The sequence below is a fragment of the Lepisosteus oculatus genome, chromosome 5 (genome assembly GCF_040954835.1).
Source record: "Lepisosteus oculatus isolate fLepOcu1 chromosome 5, fLepOcu1.hap2, whole genome shotgun sequence".
Taxonomy (NCBI): domain Eukaryota; kingdom Metazoa; phylum Chordata; class Actinopteri; order Semionotiformes; family Lepisosteidae; genus Lepisosteus; species Lepisosteus oculatus.
This window is the reverse complement of record NC_090700.1, coordinates 35,320,167-35,337,513: the sequence shown is the minus strand read 5'-3', so window position 1 is coordinate 35,337,513 and position 17,347 is coordinate 35,320,167. Positions and strand designations below refer to the sequence as shown.

At 41.3% G+C, this 17,347-nt stretch overlaps 1 long non-coding RNA gene across 1 annotated transcript in view; it reads right to left on the bottom strand.

Moving 5' to 3' along the window:
• The window catches only part of LOC138239150 (uncharacterized), a 251,060-nt gene that overhangs the window by 222,004 nt on the left and 11,709 nt on the right, over positions 1-17,347 (bottom strand). The window lies entirely within an intron of this gene.

Here is a 17,347-nt window from a genome sequence, read left to right as displayed (position 1 = left end):
CCTGCCACGAGCTTTTTCTTTTTTTTTTGCAGGCGAATCAGAAACAGAAGAATTATACTAATAATAAACATGTTCTCCACCTGAAACAACCTCAGGCCCAGAAGGGAATTTCAGCATGAGCACATTGTGTGGCTGGTAGCCAGAGATGGAGAATATAAAGCAGTAACCATAGTCCATGGGGGGATCACCACTGAGACTGTGCAGAAAAGAAGCTTTGATTACTATAAAGAGACATACCTAATCACAACACAAACCTCAGTGAACACCCCCACTGACACAGCCCCCTGGACACGGCACACCTGAAGTGACACACCCCTTGCTGATAACAAAGCCAGGGAACAGGAGGCTGAGGCAGTGGGAAACAAAGCAGTCTGTTTTCACCACAGTAAAATGTTGGAATGCCTTGGCAACATCCAGGGAGACCACAGGGCAATCATGTGACCACATCACCACATGGGCTCACTTCCTGGCCAAAAACCCAATATTTGAAATCACACGATTGCCATATCGTCAACAATACCCACTGCTTTCTCTCACAGGACCGCCACAAGAACAGTGTTCACCCAGCAGAGGAGTGCTTTTATTCAGGGAAAGTCAGGGAAAGACCAGCTTGGCTGTCTTCCGGTTTTGAAGCTGAAAGCACTTATTCCAGCATTACATAAGTCAACAGCTGTAGTGCGATAAGGCGATCCAACATTTAAAACTCATATAAGTGCTGAGTTAAAAAAGCACAATAAGATACAGATTTTGAATTACCCACAGCTCTTCATGCCAAGACACTTCAAAGAACCATGCTGTACAGGCCTTAAAAAAGCACTTTCAGAGCCATTCCTTTTCATCTTACACTTGAAGTATACAAAGGTTTGGCACTCCTAAAGTAAATCAGAATATCCTAGTTTCACCTCCATAGAAAGATGGTAGAGGGGCAGGGCAACAACACTTTGTAAAAAATAGACTGCAATGAGACTAATTTCTTAACTCAAGCATCTGGAGCAAGGTTCCACATTCATTCCTCATGGATTAGGACATAAATTACAGAAACAATGCACAATGCAAGTTTACAAACACAAGGAGGTCATTCAGCCCATCAATCTTGTTTGTTTCATAGTAGCTAAATTAAGTGAGGACCTTATCCAGCTGTTTCTTAAAGGAAGGCAGAAAATCAACTTGAACATTGTAGCTGGGTAGCTTGTTATAGACTTCCATCATTCCTTGACTAAACATAATGCCTCCTATTCTCCATTCTTCCATTTAGGTTCCACTTGTGTCTTCTATTCTCATAAAACTCCATGCTGGCTTTGCAAGAAGCCAAGGATTTAAGCTACTTTAAGACACCTTCAGTCCCTTAAAAGTTCTGCTTGAATTTAAAAGACTGAATAGTATCCTGTTCATACAGTTTATTACACCTTCTGTGACTTATTTTTTTATTGCACTTGCTGGTGATCATAGTACCTGATTATATTTCATACAATGTATCTTCACACTCAAAATGCCCTATGTCAGATTATTAGAAATGTTTTCAAGAATAATAGTTACCAAATCACCATTTCTCAGTGGTACAATGGTACTTTTCTGTAATCAATGGTACTTTTCTCCTAGCTCAGGATTGGAAATGCCAATACACTTGAGTTTACCTGTACTAGTGGGACTAACACAGTATCTAATACAGGCAAGAAACACAACATTTGAGGTGGAGCTCACAGTGAGAAAATGCTCTACGACACAGACAGACTGTTTGGTGACTGGGCTTGATCGATTGGCTTGTCGTCGAGTCCCTGAGGACAAACTAGACACAAGCCCATAGCAAAGCCTTGCGCAGTGAGAAAGAGAGACAGCTCAGCTCTACAAACAAGAAACCACAATGACACTCCGAAAGAGGAAAGCTGGGTCAGGTTCAAATTTGCAGAAAGGAGAAGTAGAAAAAGGGTAGTGTTACATATTTCCATTGAGAAGATATCACACTTATCGCTGGTGTGTTTCTGCGGTGAGTTTCTGGAAAGTGAAGTAAGAAGTTTGCTAGCACTTTACTGGAATTCAGACCAAATCAGAACAAAGGGAAGGGCCTACTGCTTCTTGTGGTCTGCCTGGAGAGCTGGGTGGGGAATTGGGGTGTGTTCATCCAAAGATGTAGTAAAATACAAGATTTGTTACAAAAATCTATTTTTTTTTATTTCTGAGCACGATTTTCAAAACTAAAAATAGAAGGATGGAGGTTGCATTAAATCGAGATAGTGGTGACGTAGTGTGCTAGATTCAACTCAGGAAACATCACAGCATTACAGTAATGCAAGAAGGGGCTGTATAGCTAGTAGTACCAAAGCAACAAAAATGAAAGAAGACAGAATTTCCCTGAGTGCCAAATTCAGGTTCTGAGGTAAAGCGCACTTGTCACACATGTATTGGAGAAGACCAGCACAAACTGCACAATTTTTTGCTCTGGGATATAATTTGCTCCAGACTTTGTTCAAGTAGTTGTCAAAATTTAAAGATGCAAATCTATAAAAAATGACAACCTAGCAGTGCAAAATTCTTTATCAAAGGGTAATGCTGGAAAGGACACATAGTCTTGGCCAAAGACTTAACCCTAGTCATTAGCCTTCCATGCAGATTCTAAAAAGCCCAAATCGCTTAGCGAGGTTGTTATTAAGATGTGTCCTGCTCACTTTACCGCTGATCTCCTTAAATAATTAACCAAATCCAATACGGATCAATTAAACATGAATTACAGGGAGATGTGGGAAACTGCAGCAATGGAACAATTTGAAGGCAAGCGTTTTGGCTCCAGTGCACAGGTGTCAGATTTCAGTATTGTCTAAACAGGACACCCAGGGAAGCTTCAGGGGAATGGAGTTTGGGGAGGAGGGCTATCTGGAAGCCTACAGTGTCAGGCTGGCACTGTTTCATCTCACATATCTTCTGCACTGTGGGCAGCTTGTGTGGGTCCTGGCTCTGTGAATCTCTAAGATAAGACACAGGAGTAAGAGGTTTTGGGGAATGACGCTGCCACTCTGCAATGTCAGCTACCCATGAATCACTGAGTGCAGCGTGGGCGTCTGAATGAAGACACCTGGAGAGGCAACAAGAGACAGAAGGAGGGAGAGATTATTTCCTGACTTAATCACAAAAAAATTAATAAGGAAAATTAACAAAAGCCGTGCTGATGAAGATAAATTCCTGGATCTAAGTAGGTATGGAGAGGGAGGACTGGGGTATTATTCCACAAAGACTTGATTGAGATCAGAGTCTTCACCCTGCCTGTATCTAGGCAGGGTGAAGACTCTCCGATCTCAATCAGGTACTCTTCGACAGTACGTCCTGTGTCTTCCTACTGTGGGCGTTCATCTTCCATTTGATTCAGTTCTAAACTTCTAATTCCCTGTGTCCTGCGGATTCTCGCAAAGTTGTAATGATATCACACAGCCAATCAAGTAAGGGGTTTTGGAAACAGAACGACTCGGAAATAATCATTCCAATTGTTCCATTGCATTTGAAAACGTAACATAATCTGAAAAAATGTGCACACATTTCCTTGAACTAACATACATGTTTTTAAATACAGACAATTATTAAATACCAGAGAATGCATTTTTTTTTAGAAAGAGGATCTATAAATTCCAGAAAAGGCAACTGTAGTGTCATCTTCTGTGACTTTAAACTTAGTGGTGGTGCTAACCCATTGCCCCCATTGTGCAGCCCTAGCTACCTTCATGCTGTGACATCATCAGGCTCCAGTGCCATGTGACTGGCTGTTCACGCTGTCTTACTGGCAAAAATTAGCCCAAGCAGGCAGAAACATGGATGAAGTACCACTCCTTGTTTCCATCATCTTATTTATCTTGTTACTCAGTTTTATACAGGACAAAAAAAGTTTGCAGTTCATTGGAAAAACTGATAAGACAAAGACATAAGACTGAGGTTTTCCACACGTTTCCTGTGGGCAAACACAGGCAAGGCAGAAGACAAATAAATAAAAAGAGATTGCAAGAGAACAGGAAAAAGGATTTGGAAAGTCAAAGAGAAAGAAAGAATACTTAAGATGGAGGAGGAAAGAGTAATTAAATGGGTGGAAAAAAGACACAAAATAGAAGAGGACTGAAGAAGAAATGCAAGTAAATACCAGCCCATGTAACAGTGCAGACTCACACACATTTTGAATATTGCACCAGAATGTTTCCCACAGCTTTTATCAACTGATGGTGTTGTTTCACAGACCTTTGGAAGGAGGATAAAATTTTGATCTCACACCTCCACTCTTATCTGTAAAAAATACTCTGAGTTGCCACAGCTCTGTGCGTAACTTTCCTGCCCCCCCCCCCTCTCTCCACTCCAACTGCACCCTTGCAGCAGCTCCCTGGTTCATTCCTCGAAACTGGGAGGGGTGGGGGGGGGGGTTGTGACAGCTCCCACCTTTGGCCAGGACTGTTATTGCCTCAAGTACACTGTCCCTTTACCTTCATTGTCTCATGTCTTCCTTATTAGAATTTGACCAAACTAATGAACTGAGCATTTAGCAAACACCTGGAGGGCATGTAGTGTGTGACAATGCAGTTTCTAAATAATTCAGACATGCGGTGCTGTTGCTGTCATAGTCAACTGTCCTCAGTAGCGATTGAGAGTCTTGACTTAATAATTCCACCACTGGCTAATGCATTATTGATAACAACAAACATATAGATATAATGCAAACAAAATATTGTTTAGAACTGAAAGTTAATTACTTGGCAATGTTCTGCAACCATTTTAAATGAAGGACTTTTCAGCCTCAGGAGTGTGACTGCCGGGAACAGAATTCAATAGTTCTGACCCCACCCTAACACACTGACACACAGTGACCAGTCTGCTTACTCACAAGCATGCTCTGTGCCTGTCTGTGTCAGTGGGCTGTTTGTAGGCTTGAGGCTGCTATATGGGACAAATAACAAAAACTGTCTGAACTCTGACATAAAGAATAAATGAGTCATATCACAAGAGGAATATAAGCCCTCTCTTCCTCAGTGCCTGGCAGAGGTGAATGCCAGTCTAGAACCTAACATGAGGTCCACCTTCAGAGAAGGAGATACACCTGCTGATGAGCTCTAATGCTGTTGGTGATTTATGGAAGAACTAAACAGATATCAAATGAAAAAAACAATGGTCACTGCTTTCCGAGAGCTCTGTTGACTTTGCAGCCAGTACGTGATTCCTGACCAGTTTACACAATCCATAATCCAGCTGCCCCTCAATCAATCGATCCCATTTACTTTATCGAGCACTTTTTCATTATCAGAGCCATCTCAAAGTGTTCAGCAAAATTTTAAGCAAGAATGCAAACTTCAGCCTTCTTATTTTCTAGTCAGGGCGGGCCTGCTGAGGAATGCACAGGATCACAAGACAGGAATGCCAGCAAGTTTTATCAAAAGAGAGGAGGAAATAAGGGCTTGTTAAACTCTGAGGAATGAGTCAGGAATTCAGAGAGATTCCACTCATTCCAGATGAAGCATGGAGTGTGCAGGCAATCTGGCTTGTCTTTAACCTCTGTGCAAAGCCAGTGACTCATTCTCTCAATGCAATGCAATGCCTTCCGAGGGACAAAGTTTATATCAAATGTTGTTTGCATTAATATTGTTTTCATCCTGAAATGTAATTTGATTTGGGAATTGCAAGTTAGTATCTACAAATACATTAATTAAAGTCAAAACACAAAATAATTGTTGCATAAAGTGCACTTTGCATATGAAATAAATTTGAATTTATATAATCAGACTGAAAAATGATGTGCAAAAACTAAAAAATACAGCCTATCCAAGGCAATACTGTTGTACCAGATCCCAGGTCATCTGCATAGTAATGATTTTTGGAAACTAACAGTAGGTATACAGTAGGCCTACTGTGGCTTTGTATCATAGTAGGAGTCCATTCAAATTGAAATCCTGTATATTGCCAGATTCTGAAAAGGTGCAGAAAAGATTCTTGTCAAGAACAATCTGTCATGAGCCATAAAAGAAGGAAAAGAGAGTGCAGGTAAAGCGCTGGATAATTACTTGCTGTGTCTCAGTAATGAGGCCAAGTTCATGCCTCATTAGGGACTGCCAGCAGAGCTCCCCTCACCTCTGTCGCAGACAGTAAATGGGCAGCTCCAGACTGCTGCATGTCATGTGTGTGTCCAGAACAGAGCCAGGTTAGGAGAATTGATCATGACGGCAACAGGGAGTAAGAGCTGCAAACACTATTCTCACAACGTTTCATCCACAACAGTAGAGATGCGCCTGTCAGACACAACTATCTGTGTGACGATGCAGCAGGTTGTCCGCCCCTGTTTATTTCTGATCAGGATCAAAAGATCATTTAGTGAGAAACAGAGGGGGATGAGAGACAGGCTTAGCAATCTAGAGAGTTGTAACGGCGGACTAAAGAGGGAAGGAAAGAGATGGTCACAGGTCCGTATATCTGGAGACGGAGGGACGGAGGAAGAGCGATTCTTCATTCCACAGCTGCAGAGATGGAGCAAGGCAGAGAAACTGAAGATGATGGAGGGCAGCGAGAGAGAGAAGGAAAGAGACTCAAATAGAAAAAAGCAGAGTAAAGGTGTACAAGGAGAAAGAGAGAGTAATTTTCAGAGGAAATAATGAAAAAACAAAAGAGTGAGGGGAAGAGTGAGAACTCGGAAAGACGAGTCCTGGGCTCTCTGTCATCTCCAGAGCATGGGAACCAGACAAGGAAATCATGTTGCTTAGGCCAATGGGACATAGAGCAGGGCTCCAATATTAGTTATGCATTTCTTGTCCCAGGCTTTCTTTATGAGATATCCTTGTCTCCTGTTAACACCTGAACTTTTTACAAGCATTACCTGAAATTCTCTCAGCTTGTACAAAGAAAGCAATACTGTTGTAAACATGTCTTATTTTGTACAGCCAGGATACAAGAAGAAAATAAATTGTTCTTTTTGTACAAGACATTCTAGTGCTTTTTTTCTGGTTGTTTAATACATTAAACATATTCTTCTGTATATGAATTCAGCTAATATGAAAATCTGATATTCCAAGTTCCTGTTTTCTCTGAGTAAACATAAATAGTGGAGACAGAATTCTAGCAAGAGGCGGTATGGTTCTGAAGAACTTTATTGGGGTTCTTACTGACTCGGTTAATATCTTCCAAGCATTTCAGATGGAATTGACCAAGTCAATCCAGGGTGCATCTTCCAAAGTCATTCATGATATGAAGACTCAAGAGTACAGACAGAAATTATGGACATGATTCCAGTCAGAAAATGGGAGACATCTTTATACAGAATCAACGGTTGAAGCCAACTCCATTCAGTCCTTAAAGAAAACGGGCTGATCCTGGATCATGAAGATACTCCCAGCCAAATCAGGAAGATGGGCCAAGTTGCCTTGACTTTCTTGTAACTCCTTAATTTTGGCAGCCGAGGGCGAATTCTGAACATGAGCAAGAAGCTTTTGAAGTTTCCCTGTTTGAAGGATTAACAAAAGGTGGGAATCACTAAAGCCGAAACTAATTTTCTGCTGAGGAGGTCTGACATCATGGGCCACAGAGGAGCACTTAACTCAGTCCCTGCATTGTTATAGCTGGTAATGTGAGGCTGTGGGAATACTTTTTACAGCACTTTAAAAAGAGAGCTTTTCATTGTTAACAAACTCCTGGAACACCGGGACAGTCAGGTATCGGAGCTCAGAGAGGCTGTATTTGGAGGTCTGCACAATGTTCAGACACTCCCCTAATTTAGAAGAACACGCTGCACTGCTGAAGCAGGAGGGAGCACACAGAGAACAGAGGGTTCTTGGAGAACAGAAAGCAGGCTACAATTACTGTGCTCACATAAAGGGGGCCTGTCAGCTAACCAGGGATGAAAAAACAAAAATAAATCACACGGCCGTTTATTCTGAAAGCTCCAGAATAATGTTCTTGCCTGTTATTTTAGAAGGAGACGCACGAGACAACGACTTGAGTTTGATGCTTAAATTGAAGACCTTTGGTTGATTTGCTTTGGATTCCCTGGTCACCAAACCTGGCAGAAAACAAAGCCTTCTGAACATCCCACGTGATGATGTCCTACATTCTCTCTTGCCTCTCCTTTTGGCCTCTGGGTCTCTGGAAGTTCATCATCTGTTTAAGGAGGGAAGGAGGGAGGGAATCATGCCATTCTTGTGCTGCGTTACGGGAAGAATTTCAGGTTGTGCAAGGCCTTGCCGTGAAAGACTGATAAGCTCAGGTCAGAGAAAGAATTGCAAAAAAAGTACTGAGAGATGAGGAAAGAGGAAATGCTGCAAATATGGAGAAAGAAAGGCTTTACTACATCTATCTCTTTTTCAAAGGGAATTAACCCTTTAAGGGGAGAAAAAGTGGAAATTGATTTGGTGACATGTTAAATAGCTGTATGAAAAAATGTTTTTACTGATCGTCTTAAAAACCAGAACACTGTTACAACACTCAGAGAAATTCATCTCACTAAAGCAATCTAAATCACACACAGAAAAAGCACACCACGCCAGCAGAACATAATTTAAATTACAACAGCCTGGGCAGTGCAAAGCCTCAAGGAGCTTCCATGAATCCAGAGCTTTGCGGATCACGGGCTTTTAAAGAACCTTATCCTGGAGCCCTTTCACAATTCTACAGACCCCATACTGGGAGAGCTTAATATGAGAGGAAGCCAGCAGCACAGCATGCCCACCAGATGAGAGTAAATACTATTTCATCTCCGTCTCTGGTTGATAATGAACAACTTCTGTCTTTAATCTGTGAAGCCCATATTCTCTCACTGACGTAAGGCATGAAACAACTCAGTCCTCTGTGCCTTGCATTGTTTGCAGAAAACTCATCTCACCCCCTACCTCCTATTACAAAGAATATTAATCCAGTACTCGTTTTAACCCTTTTGCATTACCTTAGGATTTGCTCTGTTGGTTTCCATGTGATTAAATGTAATTTAATGTAACTGTGCTTAAACGGAGCAGCTTTTTATCACATTGTCTGTTAAATTGACTCTTTAACCAGGAACATCCATGCTGTCTTTGTTTAAGAGCCCGACTAAATAGAACAGTCCCAAACACCTGTCTTCACAGTGGTCTGTAGCTTATCACCCTTCGTACATCTGTTCACCTTGATCAGTGCAGGAGCTCGGGTGTTAAATGTGTAGCACTGATATCAAATGTCTTTGGTGATGGAAGCAGCAAAAAACAAATGAAACTTGAAGTCCAGATTGATGCTTTCAATTGCGCAATTAAATGTGAGTAAACGGTATCTACATTCTTCTCCTTTTTAATGCTGAATTCTATCTTTGCACCAGTGTTCTGTACTTTCTGTACCATTGCTGAAACTTGCTTAAGGAGGTTCAAGCAGGTGTCTTTCAGAGAGTGTTACAATCAAGTTCTATTAAAAGCATGAGGTCACAGCATTGCATTAATGTTCCTTTTATTATAGTAGATGGCAGTATGAGGCAGTGGAGGGCAGCATGGTGGTACAGTGGTTAGGATTGCTGCCTCGCAGTACTAGGGCCTGGGTTCGATTCTGGGGTGCTTGTGCATAGAGTTTTGATATTCTCCCCGTGTTCATGTAGGTTTCCTCTAGGTGCTCTGCTTTCCTCCCACATTTCAAAAACATACTGGTAAGTTAACTGGCTTCTGGGAAAATTGGCCCGGATGTGAGTGTCTTTGTCTGTGTGCCCTGTGATAGGCTGGCACGCCCCGTGACTCTGTATTGGATAAAATGGTTAGAAAATGGATGGATGAGACAGTGGTCAGGGGCTCTGGAAGTGAAATAATGACCTAATGCAGCTGTCAGTCCCTGCAGAAAGAATAGTTCATAAAAATATGCACATGCTAAAAAAGTAAGAAATACTAAAACAAGCGTTTCCTAAAGACTGAATAATACTGGTAGCTGACAAGGATCGCTAAGCATCTGTAAAACCACTGAGCTTCAAACACAAACCAACAAGCTGGGAGGAATTTAAATCAGGAAGCCCATGAACAGCATCTGTTATCTAATTAATAATACCTTTAAAAAACAACAAGTAAACAAAATGCCATGGACGTGTGGTGCAGGAAAGAAGTCACAGCAAATGCTCGCTAACTGATCTCTAGGGTGCTGTTGCCTAGGTGGTGTGTGGCCGGTGTAAGTCTGGATGTTGCTGACTGTCCTCTGGCTAAGTGCTTTCTTGTCCTTTTCTTAAAACATTTCATATGGGCTGTAAAATTAACATTCAAAACAGAGAAGAAAATGAAATTCTTATTATATTTTGGCACATTCCTACCCAATCTGGAAATCATCAGGTTTTTTTTTTGACTGTGTTCCTTGCAGGCACTCACAGGGGAGAATGATGAAGTGTAGGCAGACTCAACCCGCCCACCTTCGAGTTTGAACATGCCCCAGGAGACAGAGCCCCATACAGGAGGTTCGGCTCCCTTCAGCCCCAGCTGGTCCCTTGCCTACTGCAAGGGGGTTGTAGGGGTCACCGTGTCACTGTGAGCCAAGAGAGCCCAGGTCAATTAATTCCAACTTTGTCCTCAGCACTGTTCAGCCAACTGTGCATTTTTCCTTAAGGAATCCTGCTGGCACTCCAACCCATAATGTTTGGATCATAGAGCTCAGCCTATGTCCAGGTGTGCTCCATTATTGGTTTAGACACTCAGCAGCCTGGAAAATAAAACTCCTGTCGAACTGCAGCACCTTCCATGGTTCTGAAGATCCCAGACTCTTGATGGGAGTGTTCGGATGAAGCTAACCTAAAGTCCTAGTTGATACCAACGCTGAAATCCTACTTAGAATGGAAAGACACACTCAGACCATTGACTCGTGTAAAGACTTAATATCCACTTGATGACAAGAAAAACAAAGGGATACAGTTCACTGGAATTTTTCTTCACGCCTGAGGAACCATGACCTCTGTGCAGTGGAGTGTGAATTTCCTTCATAGCCAGAAAGACTGACAACAGCTTTCAGAAGTAAACAAGATGAGAGGCATGCATAAATCTAGGACTAGCCAGTACATGGTAATGAGGGCTGCCTAGTCTCTTTTTTATTTTATTATGTTCCCTCACTCTTCCCTGTCTCTCTCAAGACCTTTCTTTTCTCTTTACCCTCCCTCTCATACACTCCTCTCTGTGTCTGCTGGTTGTGTAATTGTTGTTTCTTTCCTTCTCCTGCTTCTTGTAAAGCTCAATGTCTTCCAGGGTAGGCACACCTGTGTAATCTTTACCTTTCGATTTATTAGTTATCAAATTTGGTGCCCTGTTATGTTCTTTACACTGAAATTTAGAGCCTTGCATTTTTTAATCTGGGGGAACTTGCTTCTGTAATTGTATTAACAGTTTCGCTTTGTTACCTTTTTGATTTTGTATACAATTCTTTGGATGAAGGAAAAACAAATGAATTATTCATTCATTAAAACAAATTAAATAATTTTACTTCTGAATGAAAAATAATTACTGCCATTACTGTATCAATATCAATAAATTACCATATCAGTCAGTGGCTCTTTCCTTCTTGGTAGTGTTTTCGTAAGATCATCCACACTCTACCACTATGAAGACTGCCAGTATAAGTATTCAACATTATGTAACCGGTACATCTATTTCTGCAAACACACTCATAGTAGGACTGCAAGAATCTTCTGGCCAAAGTGCAAGACGTACAAGAATCTGCACCTCATATACACATGGAATAGTTGAGTTCCATCCTCAGTGACCCCCCCACCCACTCCTTCAGCCGCCAGTCCTGTCAGCTCAGAGTACCCAGTTCAGCTTGTGAACTGAACTTTGCACTTCCTGAAACAGCTGAACTCGGTGTTGAGCAGCAGAGACCAATCAATTCCAGCAACGCTCCTGGTTGCAATGAGCTCACTTTGCCCTAGAAAGGCACTTCTTTCCCCCGTCCCGTGGAAGGCAGACCACTGTCCGCAGTGCACCTAACGCAGCTACTCTTCCTCTTTCCCAAATATAATTATCCACCATTTCAATCAGCCAATAAACAGATAATTGCAATATTTTATTTACAGCTTTCATCACTAATATTATTTTCTGGTACAGCAGGTGCTGGTCTTCCCTCTTGAGCAGCTTTTCTGAACCAAGACCCCAACATGTTGACCAACTCAGTCCCTGGGATATGCTCAACCAAGGTCCTGTTATATTCTTTGCTTATAAGAATAGGAATATTACCTCAAATGTCTTGGCTGAATTATGCCATGAGTTTTACATTCTGGGCTACTTACAGTTGTGCAGTGGAATCACTGGTGTATAATGCCTTCAGTGAAAAATGAAACAGGTTCGCTTTTACATGCAGAGCTCTTTGTAACCCTTTGGGATGAAAAGCTCTAGAAAAATAAAAGGAATTATTATATACTACTGTACTGAATTAATAACAACTGTATGTTAATGCCTGTACAGCTTAGACAGAGCTCTAATATATTTTCTCCACAGCATAGCTAATTTATTTAGTGAAGCTCAGTGCTGAAGGGTTATTATGCACTGGGCAGATTGCAGTGGGTTGTACAGGAATGCACGGAGCTGGGATTTTCCAGTGCTGCTCTCGTAGTGTATTTCCCTAAGGATGCCCCTTTGAGGTTGGAAATTATTCAACGAAACCTTCAATCCTACGCACACTTGCACATTGCTACACTCGCGCTCCCGTTCCCTCAGTCGTGGACACACGTTTTGGCGCGGCCTCTCACTCATACACGCTTCCCAGCAGCGTTAATCAGTACGCTCCTTTACAGCATGGAGTTGTTTGCCTGTCCCAGAGTACCTTGTTGTGTAGCAGAGGTGTGTCATTGGTGCACTCTTACTAGACACACACATTACATATAACCATCCTTCTGATTCAGTTACACAAAATCAATCACTACTACACAAATATTTATAGAAAACACTTGATCCATATTTGACCATACCAAAGTCAGATCCTTGTCATATTTAGAAAAAAAATTACAATTTTCAATATTTGGACTACATTTGCAATACTTTTGCTGCCTTACAGTAATTATGTGATTTCCGCACAGACTGCATAATGAACAATGCTCGGAGGAACTCACTGATGTGTTAGTGCCTGCTCTGTTTTGTGCTGGCTGCTGTTGTTTTACAGTTGTTTTATCTTGGTGTTCTGGGTGCTTCATCAACTACTGCAAGCCCTTTGTCCCAGGCTTCTAGAATTAAGAGCAGAAAAAGCAAGAGCCGCTATCAGGGCACTTGAGTTAAAATAAAACACACAAGCAGCGAATTTAGATTAGCTGTAAAACCTTTGTAAAATCCTTTGTCAACATAATGTCAGTTTCCCTTTGCTGGTAAGCAGGAGGGACATTTTAGTTCTGTTTTCTCCAAGCCTTATAGGGAAGCTGGAGTGCTCTTTTGCCGTAAGAGAAGTGAAATGAAATCTTTTCTGATGTCTACCACTGATAACAACATTGCAGGAATTAGCGCTGGCGACTGTTCCCTCATTGATAACACATTACCGTCATGCACATCAAAAAATAAAAAATAAACATCTAAAAAAATAAAAAGCACAAACAAACTGAAAAACCACACTGTGGTATATAGAAGCTTTAGAAGATTTTTTCCTTCAGATAAGGATATTTTGTTGCGTACTTAAGATGAGACATTCTCTGTTAATGAAATGTGTGGTTTTAAAATAAGGAACAACAGTGATGGCATAAAACCAGAAAACCAGTCTGTAAGTGATACCAGAGATTCCAACAGAGAAGTGCCGTTTCCATTACGGAGTTTAAAGTTATAAATGCCCCTTTCCCCGGGTTCCGTTAGCTTTTTTTGATGCATTTCACTACTGCTATTAATTGCATTTAAAAAAAAAACTCTTGTATTTGGAATAATAAGCACCATTGCAGTGTTCTTTGTCTCCTCTATTTTCAGTTGTCTTTTGTGTAAAACATACATTAAGTTACATAACATACAATCACAATGTTGTATAGGGTTGCATTCTCATAGCTTGGTGACTGGACCTTACTCGACACAGATGTCAGTCCTTCGCTCTTGTTGCTCTCTTACACTCCTCTCTGCTTCTGAAACACGGCCCTCCTCCCTCAAGATCTGGACACTATGCTTTGCCCCATACTGTATGTGACAATCACCATTTCCCACAATTAACAGATGACCCAATGTTGCATCTCTGACACAGAATACCAGATTGTAGCTTCACTCTCCTCTCCCAGCTCCAAGAAGAACATAGAACCGTTAAAAAGAAAAAATTCTCATTATTTGCAGGCTCATAGATTTGTTCATGACCCCTTTTGCCCTGCTATCCCCAAAATCCTGCATTCATTCTATTCAGCTTCAGTCTGACGGCAAGCGTGCGATTTCTTTAATTTTTATTGAAATCACCGAGCTGCTCTTTGCTTTGTGTATATGCGATATGAACTTTCCAGATATTCCATACTCACACCTCTTCAATCTGAGCCACATGTGGAGCTTCATATAATATGTCACATTAATTCGTCCAAGATTAAATTGGTTAAGAGTTTCAGATTGGAAAAAACGTTTCAGACTTTCCCCACAATGGTCCAGATCTCTGTTTCTGAAGTTTTTTTCCTTACTATGTCTATGCTCCTTGTACCTTTTCCTCTTATTACAGCCCTTGGCATTGTATCAGGATACAGTTAGCTACATGAGCAGCTTTAACTCTTTCAGCTGACTCTTCCATCCTTTCACAATGTCACACTTTTTTTCTGGGTGCTGGATATAATACAATCCACACCAAAAAAAAGGTATTACAGGAATCCACAGGCAAATTCCTTGTGATTTGAAATTCTTTCTTAAACTGCCTTTCCTCACCTGTGACATGATTCCCCATTGCTCTCAGCACGGTGCTCACTGAGGGCAGAGGTCCTGCATTCTTTTATTACTCAGAGCTATCACCATCAGGCCCTGTTTGGGATGATGACAAGTGCACTGTTAAAAGTATTGCTAATGTATTTATTAATGAATTAAATTGCACGTTGACTCATCTTCGTTTTACATAAAAATGAAATCTATTACATTTTCCTACACTCTAATTGATTAATTTCTTGCATCTGTATAACAAATTCAGTCCTAAAGCATCCCAAAGTGCTTTACATATAGGAGGCAACCTAAAGTATGTCATCCAGGTGCAGCACTACAAGGGGTGAGACGCCAATACATCCATCCCATCACAACACAGATACATTTAGATAGCGATTAACATATGAATCATGTGTTACTGTGTTGAATGGCCTGCTGCTGGCTGAGGGGAAAAAAGGGGGATCCATCTGCAAGGTGCAGTGGTAAAGAAATGGGTTGCTTGGCCAAGGAGATGACCAAGGCCTGCCAGAGGTATCTGAGTGAGGTGCAGGCGTGGGGTGACAAAGGGAACCAAGGTTATGCTGACAGAAGTAATGGAGAAGCAGGTGATGATCCAGAGAGACAGGACAGCCACTGCACTGGTGTTGAAGGGGAGAAACAGGACTGGCAAGATCAAGACACAAGGGAATATTCTTTGAGCTGGATCTGACACAGGAAGAGCAGGCATAGCTGGTTCTCAAGCTTTCAGTAATCCTTGGCGTGAGCAAGCGACATGAGTCAAGTCTGCTTGAATAACACAGCAGGAAGGCAGTGGCGAGGTTAAATACTGGGCAGATTGCTAATTAGTTGATGGTGGCTGAAAGAGCCTTCCATACCGGGTCTGGGTAGTGTGAAACTCCTCATGCGCATGCGGGCGGTCCTAAAGGTAGCCAAGAATCGTGAATTCTGAACTGTCGGGGCATAATATCATATGGGTTTAAACCAGACCTCATGGCAAATTCCACACAGATGGCACCCCGGTCCAAAAACAAAAAAAGAAAACAAGCACTGTGAGACTGCAGTTCTAACCAGCATGTCACTATACCTCTCTAGCTAAAACACATTTCTCTTAGAAGAAATATCTTTTAAAACAAAGTCACGCTCGCTTGAACAAAACCAGAAGAGCAAGGAAAAACCTTCAGAGATTCCAGAAAATGAAATATGTGTGACATTACCATCCGGAATTTTGGTTGTCAGTTTTAGTGTTTTCAAAAAGCCTACTGAAGCATGTGTTTGCTATCTATAACCCTGTTTTGCCACATATTCTGCACCTGCTCTGGTTTCTGTTTCTTTTTCCTGGCCTCAGAAGGGAGACAAAAGGAAAGGAGTGGAGGTCAAAGGAGGTTATATTTACTCTTAGTCCATAGAAGGGACATGACAATCTAGATATGGTTTCAGATTCTGTTGAATTCAGTTAAAATTCTGACAAAAGCATCTGGGACTGCAGTTCCAAAGGAGGTTTCTTACAGAACTGTCAGATCTTGAATCCATCCAACAGTTTGGGTTATAGTACTGGAAACAAAACAGTGAACACAGGGGCAATCTATCATATATTTAGTCATAATGTTCACCCAAACAATTGAACTTCCAGTACCAAACCTTAAATGCAATTTTTCATTAGAAGGAGCAGCAGGCCGTCATGAAACATTCTTTGGCTTTAAAATCAAATAGTAAGAAATAACAACGATAGATCTAATAAGAGCCTATGACTGTTATTGGTTTAAAAAAGGAGATCAAATCGTTAAAGGCCTTCTCAACAGTGTCTAAGCAAAACAGAAGAAAAACAGGACTTCTCCTCACTTGGCCTCAATTATGTAATCAAGTTTCTTAGCATGTTTAAGCACAAGTTACTGACATTTTCTTTTAGAATTAAAAGCTAGTTTTAAAGCACGTATGCAGCATTAACATCCAGAACTGTAGTGTTGCAAATCTACAACATAAACATTTTGAAAAGCACAACCCAGTCTTCCTCAATAATCTTAAACATAATCAATAAACTTGCTATCTTTGCAATTTCAGTGTAGACACAGAGTCAGCACAAATAGCACTATAATAAGCACTTTTACATCCCCCCCTTAATCAATAAGCAGTCCATCAGTCAGCCAGACGCAGCCTGGCTCTGTCATTCACAGCCTTATCATAGTACCAAAACCCACATACACACCCCCGTCACGCACAAATGACTGAAAAGATGTTGTTTTTTTTTTTCAGTGATACATTACCAGTTCATTAATGCTAGTTAAAAACCTAATTAACCCCATAGCTCCCTGTTCAGACAGGTGAGTTAGCACATTTCTCCATAGGATGATATGATTTGATGATAAGAAATGCAGGCCCTGTTAAAGTTGTGTGCAACACCCAGGTTCCAATGTAGACAGTCAGGGGGAGAAGTTCAATATGTAACTTAAATGTGGACAGAAATACTGCCAAGAAATTTTGCACAAAAAAACCCTGTGTTTTTTGGGGGGTGGGGGTTTATGTACAGCGTAAGCACATGAGTAAGAAAAGGAAATCCTTTCAGATTGCCAGTAACAGATCAGCAGCTT